The sequence below is a fragment of the Mytilus trossulus genome, chromosome 5 (assembly GCF_036588685.1).
Source record: "Mytilus trossulus isolate FHL-02 chromosome 5, PNRI_Mtr1.1.1.hap1, whole genome shotgun sequence".
Classification (NCBI taxonomy): domain Eukaryota; kingdom Metazoa; phylum Mollusca; class Bivalvia; order Mytilida; family Mytilidae; genus Mytilus; species Mytilus trossulus.
The window spans coordinates 35,700,920-35,709,822 of NC_086377.1; positions in this window are offsets into that span (position 1 = coordinate 35,700,920).

Below are 8,903 nucleotides of genomic sequence, written 5' to 3' on the forward strand. Positions count from 1 at the left end.
AAACCAATGCGATTAAACTTGAACACAATGCTTATAACCACATAACCCAGAACAAGTTTGAATTTTGGTGGCGTCACTTTTACTGTTCTAGGGTTATGTCCATTTGCAAAAACTGTTGATTTTTTATTTCCGTTCTTTTACTTAAAAAAAGATATGGAATGTGTAATGTGTATAACTACAAACCACAGGTCAAATTGGTGGCATCACTTTTCCAGTTATGCCCCTTTATAAATAGGGAAAATGCTGACTTTATCGTTTTTGTTTTCTAACTTAAGTTCGTCTCAAGCAAATGTTATAAAACTTTAGTTATACAAAATGTTTATAATAATTTGTCCAAAGGACTTATTTGGATGTATTGCCCTTAAATGGTTTTTACCATTTCTTTTCGTGTTTGTCTTCTATTTTGAAAATTTAAATAGAGACCATGGAGACAGAAAAACTTTATGATGATCAGTAAGATCAGTTCTATACAAGTGAGACAACATTGTCGAAATCATTAATATACTCCTTATTACAGTAAATGTCCTTTGATGATGATTTTGACCATTTTTTTGTTTGCGTTTTTTGCCTCCTATCTTAAATCTACAAATAAGACAATATGAAGGCGACTTCTTATTTAGGTTATTGCCCTTTAATGTAGTGTCGTTCCGCTTTTTTTTAATTGTAAATAACAGAGAACCCAAGGACAAATTTGTAATTAAGGTAGTAAAATTTGATTTTGTTTGTTTGATTAGTAATGTTTTTAAATTGGTAATTTTAGGGGAGATAACTATAAAAAGCGCATTTTCTGAAAGATAAAATTGAGAAAGGAAATGAGGACTGTGTCAAAGCGACAACAACAGGACCATAGAGCAGACAACAGCCGAAGGCCACCAATGGGTCTTCAATATAGCGAGAAACTCCCGCACCCGTAAAGGCCGGTGTCATTCAGCTGGCATCTTAAAAAAATATGTATACTAGTACAGTGATAATGGACGTCATACTAAACTCCGAATTATACACAAGAAACTAAAATAAAAAATCATACAAGACAGACTAAAAAGGCCAGAGGCTCCTGACTTGAGACAGGTGCAAAATTGCTGCGGGGTTGAACATGGATATGAGATCTCAACCCTCTTTTATATAAGCTTTGGATTTCAAATATTTTGGCCACGAGTATCACTGAAGAGATATGTAATGTCGAAATGCGCATCTTGTGCAAGAAAATTGGTACCGTTAATTAATTACTATACATCTAGCCAATGTAGAAAAATAAACGCATAAAAATACGCACATTAACATTCAGTTCAAGATAAGTCCGAGTCCGATGTCAGAAGATGTAACAAAAGAAAATGAATGAAATGACAATAAAACATAAATAACAACAGACTACTACATGATCTTATGCTATTTTACATTTGAGCACGGTGACCCTTTCTTATCTATTAATATTTTTAAAGCATTTTCTTTTCTAAAAGCTATCTTCTATCATTTGTTTACCATTCTACCATTTAATTTAGCTTCTGATCACATAATGCTGTTTTTTTCCTGTATAATCCATACAAAATGTGTCATTTTGTCACAACCTGTATCTTGAGAAAATGTTCGTTTACTTTTCTTCCTTATTATATTTTTGAACATTTCACAATATTACTAAGTTTGTTGCAAAATCATTTGCAATCTATTCTCCCATACCACTTTAAAGACGATTTTCACCACCTATTTTGCGTTTTGTCATTTATCATAGAAAATTATAATAGATAAAGATACACTTTAAATCGCAAAAATGATCAGCAATCAACTAACATGTCAAATTTTGCCTACATAGTTAAGTAGTAGACTGTGACTCTTTATAAGACTTATTGCCTTTAAATGAGTACTTTCTCTAGTGTGTTTTGAGCAAATATAAAAGGAAACTAAACAGCACATCACTGAACAATACCAGGTCAACAAAACAGATTTTGTCATGCATTCTATTCTTGTTTACAATGTTGAATATACACATAGACCAAAGTGATCACAAAGGCTCTTTCGAACCTCTAGTTTATTATCATTAGAATTATGTATAGTTGGATAAAAAAAATGTCGAATAATAAAAAAAAACTCTTTTCGCTTGATAAATTTTTGGAACAGATGTGAAGTTCATCGGGTTATTTGAACGGATGCAAATCGAGTTCGAACGTTTTCTAACTCAAGTATGACTTTCTTGTTTTACTTTTGGCTAGTCCGAGATTACTCCTTCTGAGCTATATCAGTTTGCGTGGAAATTTAAAAAAAATGCACAGCGATCTTTCCCTGGTGATGTTATTATGGCCGTCCGGCGTAATTTTTTTTTTATCTGATAACCAACAACCATTATATATACATGTGGACCAAAAGCCGTCAGCGATTGGTCACAGACAATTTGCTTCATTGTGGACCATAGTCATGCTTTTCGCGGGATCCTATTAAACATCTATAGTGTTATCACTACCATGCGTTGAAGAGATTTCGTTGCACAACATGACAGAAACATTCTCTGTTAGGGCTATATATTGAATGATAATTCGATTATATACCTATTGTAGCCGAAAATGAAAATGAAAAATTCTTATTTGATATTGATCTATTATTTGAATGGTAAATTTTCCTAACCATTTTTTGTTTTAAAAAAGGATCATTATACGTTTTTTACAGGGTTCTTGTTGTTCAGATTTTATTTTTCAATATTGTGTTGTTTGGACTATTGAGTGTCTTGTTGATTTCCATTTTAGCTGTGGCTTTGTTGGTTAGGTTCTACCTTTTTTAGTGTGATTGTTCCTTTTGTATCTTTCGCCTCTTTCTTATATATGAAATCACAACTATTATATATATGTAAGCGTTCAGACACATGTATGTGGATACACCGTTGAATTGAAATATACCTAATAATTAGGTTGGTGAAAAAAGCATGAATAAATAGAAATAAGGGGACATAAACAGGAGAAGTAAAAGGCAAGATTGAAGATATTTGTACGCGTGTGGAATTGGCGTTCTTATGTGTTTTACACAACAAGGAATATAATATTTAAGATTGTTATATAGAAAAACGCTTATTCATTCTGGTCGCAAGTTAGTCTGGCATCCTTAAACGTGTTAGCAATGGTGTACCTTCTCCAATTTTTAGAATGCATGGGATATCTGAAGGTAAAGACGAATATGTTTCTTTATTATAGTTAGGAATTGATCAAATGATAAAATCCATGTGTGATGGTTTTGTTATTTAAATTCTAAATATGTTTTACCGCGCTTAACATTTTAAATGAAAATCGTACAAATAAGTCAGGTAACCTGTACCTTAGTACCGTAGTTGTTGTTTGGTTCTGTACATCATATTTGTTTGTCGTATACAGTTTGTAAATCAATCATGCCGTTGTTTTTTTTCTCCTTTGAATTGTTTAAATACCATGCATTATGGTTAATGGTGTCAGAGTTTCCTGCATATGGATGTGCGTACATTTACGACATTATATAGCTTACACGCATAGTTTTTCTTTCTGCAAGTGATATTAAGTCACTATTTGCACTGGTATAGGAACGACCGTCTGTCCGTCGCTCCAAAATATTTTGCAACATTTTAGTTTAAAAATAAAACTTTTTTAAAGTCCAGTAATAATTTCGTCATTTTTCAAAAAACTTCATTTCTTTCTAAACACTACAAACATTACAAATATAACAAACAATGCTGTTACTTTTGGAACACAATCGCAAAGTTTAAGAAATACATGTGTAGCTATTTATTGAGATAACCTGTATCAATCTTTCAATATTGAAAATGTCTAGCAACTATTTCAAAATGGCGTACCGTTAAGACGGTTGCGGCTGTTCACGGAATAAGGAAACTTTGGTTAACACAACAGCATTGTCAGCCAAGTATTAATTTTTAATTGTTGTTTGACAAACTCGAAAAGAGATGGGGAAAGTAAAAAAAGACTACTTTTAAAAAAGCATTTAATTAACGAAATAGATGTGCACAATATCTCATGTACACATAGTGCATTTCTAAATACAAAACACTTTTTTAATAGAAATATTTGAAATAAATACATCAAAAATGTTTATTTTTAAAATTGGTCAAGTCTGTAGGGCGTTCAAAGTTATTGTTATTTTTTTCCTCTTCACTGGTCCATCAAGCTCAAATGACGATATTTTAGTGAACGATAGCAGAGATGACACAGATGTGTCAATAGATATAGGAGATGTAGTATGAGTGTCAATGAGACAACTCTCCATCCAAGTTACAATCTATAAAAGTAAACCAATATAGGTCAAGGTACGGTCTTCTACACTGAAACTTAATGCTTAATCCAAAAATAACTTAATCTAAAAATAATGCTCACACCGAAAGGCAAGCTATAAAGGGCCCAAAAATTACTAGTGTAAAACCATTCAAACGGGAAAACCAACGGTCTAATCTACTAGCATATAAAAACGAGAAGCATGGTTAAGCCGTTAGAGAAAAAGAAGTCCTAATTGCATACCAACAAATAAAACCTGGAGAGATTTAATATATTTTATGAGAAAATGACAATGAGAATGATGAACGTAGTGGGGTCGTAAGAAGAGCGTGTTGAGGACGACAAGGGCGTACTTGAATCGTACTATGGTCTTGAACAGCATGGTGTAAACGTGGTATGTCTGAAGTTGGGTCGTGTGGGGACAGGATGGTCGTAGTGAGGTCGTAATAACGTCGCTGTGAGATAATAGCGCTGTCTCTTCGAATAGAATCACGCTTTCGCTGCGCCCTCGCTGCGATGGTACAGCGACCTTTGCGATCGTACGACCTTAGTGTGCTCTCACTACGCTTCTACTACGACATGATTTCACAACGACCGCACCACGATTGTTTTGAACATGTTCAAAGTTGGCCACGCTCATCACGACCTTGAAGACCTCACCACGATCGTGATACGACCTTACTGCGATCTACACAATCGTACTACGATCATCAAAATTGGCAATTTTTTCACAGATCGTTGTGCGATCGTGGCCTAGCGGGACTAAGGTATTAGCTAAATCGTTTTAACAAGTAAGCTTAGTCGTTATAGCGACTTAAAAATAAAACTTCATTCAAATAAAAACCAAAATCTGCTAATTTTCTTTAAAATTACCAATTAAGGGGCATCAACCATAAAAACTGTTATCCGATGTGTCGAAAAAAATTCCAGCAGATAAATCTTGACTTGATAATCATTTTTATTCCTTGTCAGGTTGGCTCTGAATGCTTTGGTTTCAGAGATCAGAGCCAAAATCTAAATTTTACCCATAGTTTTATTTTAAGACATGGCGGCCATCTTGATTATTGAGCGGGGTCATGTAATATTTTTTTTTGAAACTAGATACCTTAAGGATGATTGTGCCAGTAGTTTCAGAGAAGAATGATTTTTAAAAAATTAACGTCGATGACGGATGCCTAGTGATGAGTAAATCTCAGTTAGTCCTCTTGTCCAGGTGAGCTAAATCAGCAAAATGGACAAAAAGCAACGGACAAAAAGCAAAAGTGTCGGACAAAAAGCAAAATTATCGGACAAAAAGCGAAACGGACAAAAAGCAACAGACAAAAAGCAAAAGTGTCGGACAAAAAGCAAAATTATCGGAGAAAAAGCAAAACGGACAAAAAGCAACGGACAAAGAGCAAAAGTGTCGGACAAAAAGCAAAATTATCGGACAAAAAGCAAAAGCGGACAAAAAGCAAATTGCGAAAAAAAAGCACCGTATCATGCGGAAAAAGTTTTTTTTATGCCCTTTTGTGAGGCATTGTGTTTTCAGTCCTTGTGTTCGGCCGTCCGTCTGTTCCGCTTCAGGTAAACAGTTTTAAGAAACAGTTTTATATCAACAGACTTGACAACATAGCAAGTTGAAAGTGATCGTAAAATTGTGTCATGGTACGGAAAAAGATGAAATGGATCAGTTCCGTTATAATTAACAGAACGAAAGATCATATTAGAATTCATGCTTTTTTTTGCAAAATTTACAAATTTATGTCTTAAGGAAAAGGCTATTTAACTGTGAAAAGTGTGTGTGTGTGTGTGCTGGGTTAACCTTTTTAGGCCGACTTCGGGGCAATATGCTTTTCGGTCCGTGCGTTTGTTTGTCCGTCTGTTCCGCTTCAGGTTATCAGTTTTCAGAAACAGTTTTATCGGCCTAGATACAATAGGTATAACGTGACCTCATATATCCCGCGGTATTTTCAAAAATCCTCTAATCCCGTAGCTGCATTTGAAGATCTGCGAAATATAATGACGCTTGCGATCAAATAGTTTCATCGAGGTTCAATAGTTGGAAACCAATATTCAGTCAAATAGATGAATGCTAGCAATTTTAAAAATAGTAAAAATATTGTGTACTTATTTTATACAGAAAAAGATAACTATTGGATTATAAATATCTTTATGATAACCTTATAAGATAGGGTGACAAGAATTTTTTGGCATTTCATATTTTTGAGAATACTAAGTTTATCAATTATAATTAAGGCAGAGGCACGACTGAACATGTGAAATGGATTATAATAATACTGTAATGTTATCAATTTAAGTGCGGATTCAGGCGGGGCGCTACGAGCGAATGACCATATCCATAAACAAGAACTATCTTTAAAAAAGATATCCGACGTTTTTAGATTTGAGTATATGTTTAAAAATATCATTTCGATAACCTTCAGAAGCACAATGACTTAATGATGCAGGACCTGTTTAATAAAATCTCCATCTGAATGTTATTACAATAATTGTTTTTACTAAGTCTGATTATATTAAGGCAATAATATAAAAGAATATTGTGATGACACCTAAAATATTTATTTGTCAAAAAATCTAGTGCAAATAAACAGAAACTAATATACATTTACTACTGTTTACATTAAACTTAATTTTAATGGTTAACAAAGCTAGAAACTATTGGTAGTATACATGTAAGTAGTATCTTTCTGTTTACATTCACCAAAACCCCGCGGAAATATCACATGCGTAGGTGCGTTCTTCAAGTCATGTACGTTCGTACAACAAAGTTTACATTAAAAATTAAATAATTATATAATTGTCCCGTATAAACAGCTTTCGTGGATGCAAAGAACTATTGGAGAAACAATTATTTTAATAAAAATATAAATCTTTGTAAGATCTAGTTCAAATATTTATAGTTTTTCACTTGCTTTCCATCACGAAATAATTTTCGAGACGTTTTTTCAAACACAACCAAATCACTCACCATGACGGCATTTTGTCCAATCACAGAAAGGATTTTCGATCATGCGTAGTCTGTTGCCATAGTGAAGCGTCCTTAAGTTCAAAGTGCACAAACCGAAACTATAACGACTACGTCGGAAAAATGTATACAAGATGAATTAACAGTCAATTTTTGCGTCAGCATATATCATTAATCCAAGAACATCCCCGTTTTCCCCACATCAAATCCTGTTCCGTGGCTGTTATTAACTGGTCTTTCTTATATTGTGTAATATTTGTCACTGGTTTATATAAAAGCTAAAAACTGTCAAGATAAACAACAAAATCAGCGAGTACACCTTCAAGGAAAAATGCAAAAATATCAGATAAAGGTAAACCTGTGATACATGTACCATATTCTTTATATTTTTTTTTGAAAAAGTCATTGTAAAGCCACATGTCTAACAAGATATCAATGAGATAGGTATGATAAGTATATATAGAATGATTCTATAACATAATTATAGTATTGATGGTGAATTTTCCCTCGTCCTTCAATGCATGAAATATCCGTCACTGAACGTAAGGGAAACATCGAGATATGTACGTCAGCATAACGATAGCCGAAATATCAACCTCCAAGAATGACTGGGGTATTGATAAATTGGTATCCCTACATCTTACTTTAAGTCCAACTGGCAGTAAATTCCAAATAAATTTAGGACACCAGTTTGGGTGTGGGACATGTGACATTGTATATATGCTCAACCATGTCCGGTAGGAATGAGATTGTCGAATGCGCTGCATGCCAAGAGTATAGAGAGTGTCACGCTTTCTGCACGTTAAATAACCGCTATAAAAACTCAAGGAGATGTCTGCAGGTAGCTTAAATCTATCTCTTTGATTTACAGAAAAAGTAACGAATGTGGTATCTGGGGATTTATTGAGCAAAACACGTATCCTAAAACGTACCGAATACGAATTACCCTATTTACCAAACAAAAATTATTTAAAATTAATACCGAAGTTTAATCTGATTTAATTTTCAATTATTTATTTCCAAATCATAATTCTGCAATATAAGATCACTTTTAGTTAAATATAATGAAAGTAAAAAAAGTATACGAAATGAATAAATTAAAAAGTCCAATTTTAAGAAATTTTAGAAGATATTGCATCTGTCAAAGCAATTTTGTTTAAAAAGGAGAGCTGGATGAGGAAGTTCAAATAATTCAAATATTTGGGAGCATTACTTGATCCTATATGCTTGATTTATTGCTATTTGCTTACCGTCCAGTGACAACTACTTAACAATAATGTATAATAACAATAAAAGTCATAATCGTCAATACACAATTCCCGTTTCAAGCATGCATATTACATGCCTATTTATAACCGAGAACGAACCCTACCTTGTGTATCGGTTCTCTATTATAGTGGTCGGAATTTGAAATTAAATAAAAGCTATGAATGACGATGTTGAATACGCTTTCAAACAGCGATGTAAGAGTTTTGTCATAACTATTGAGTTGGGTCCATCTCTGTCTAAGGGGACGACCATTCGGTATTCTGGGGGAGGGGGGGGGGGGGGGCAAGGGGGTTGGTTTGTTATTTATTTTTTATAAACAAAGAGGACAGGTTATCTATTTTCTGCACTATTGAAGCAAGATTTTTCATTTTCATGAAAGCAAGGGACTGAATATTTATTTGCACAACTATATTTATAATATACGAAAACAT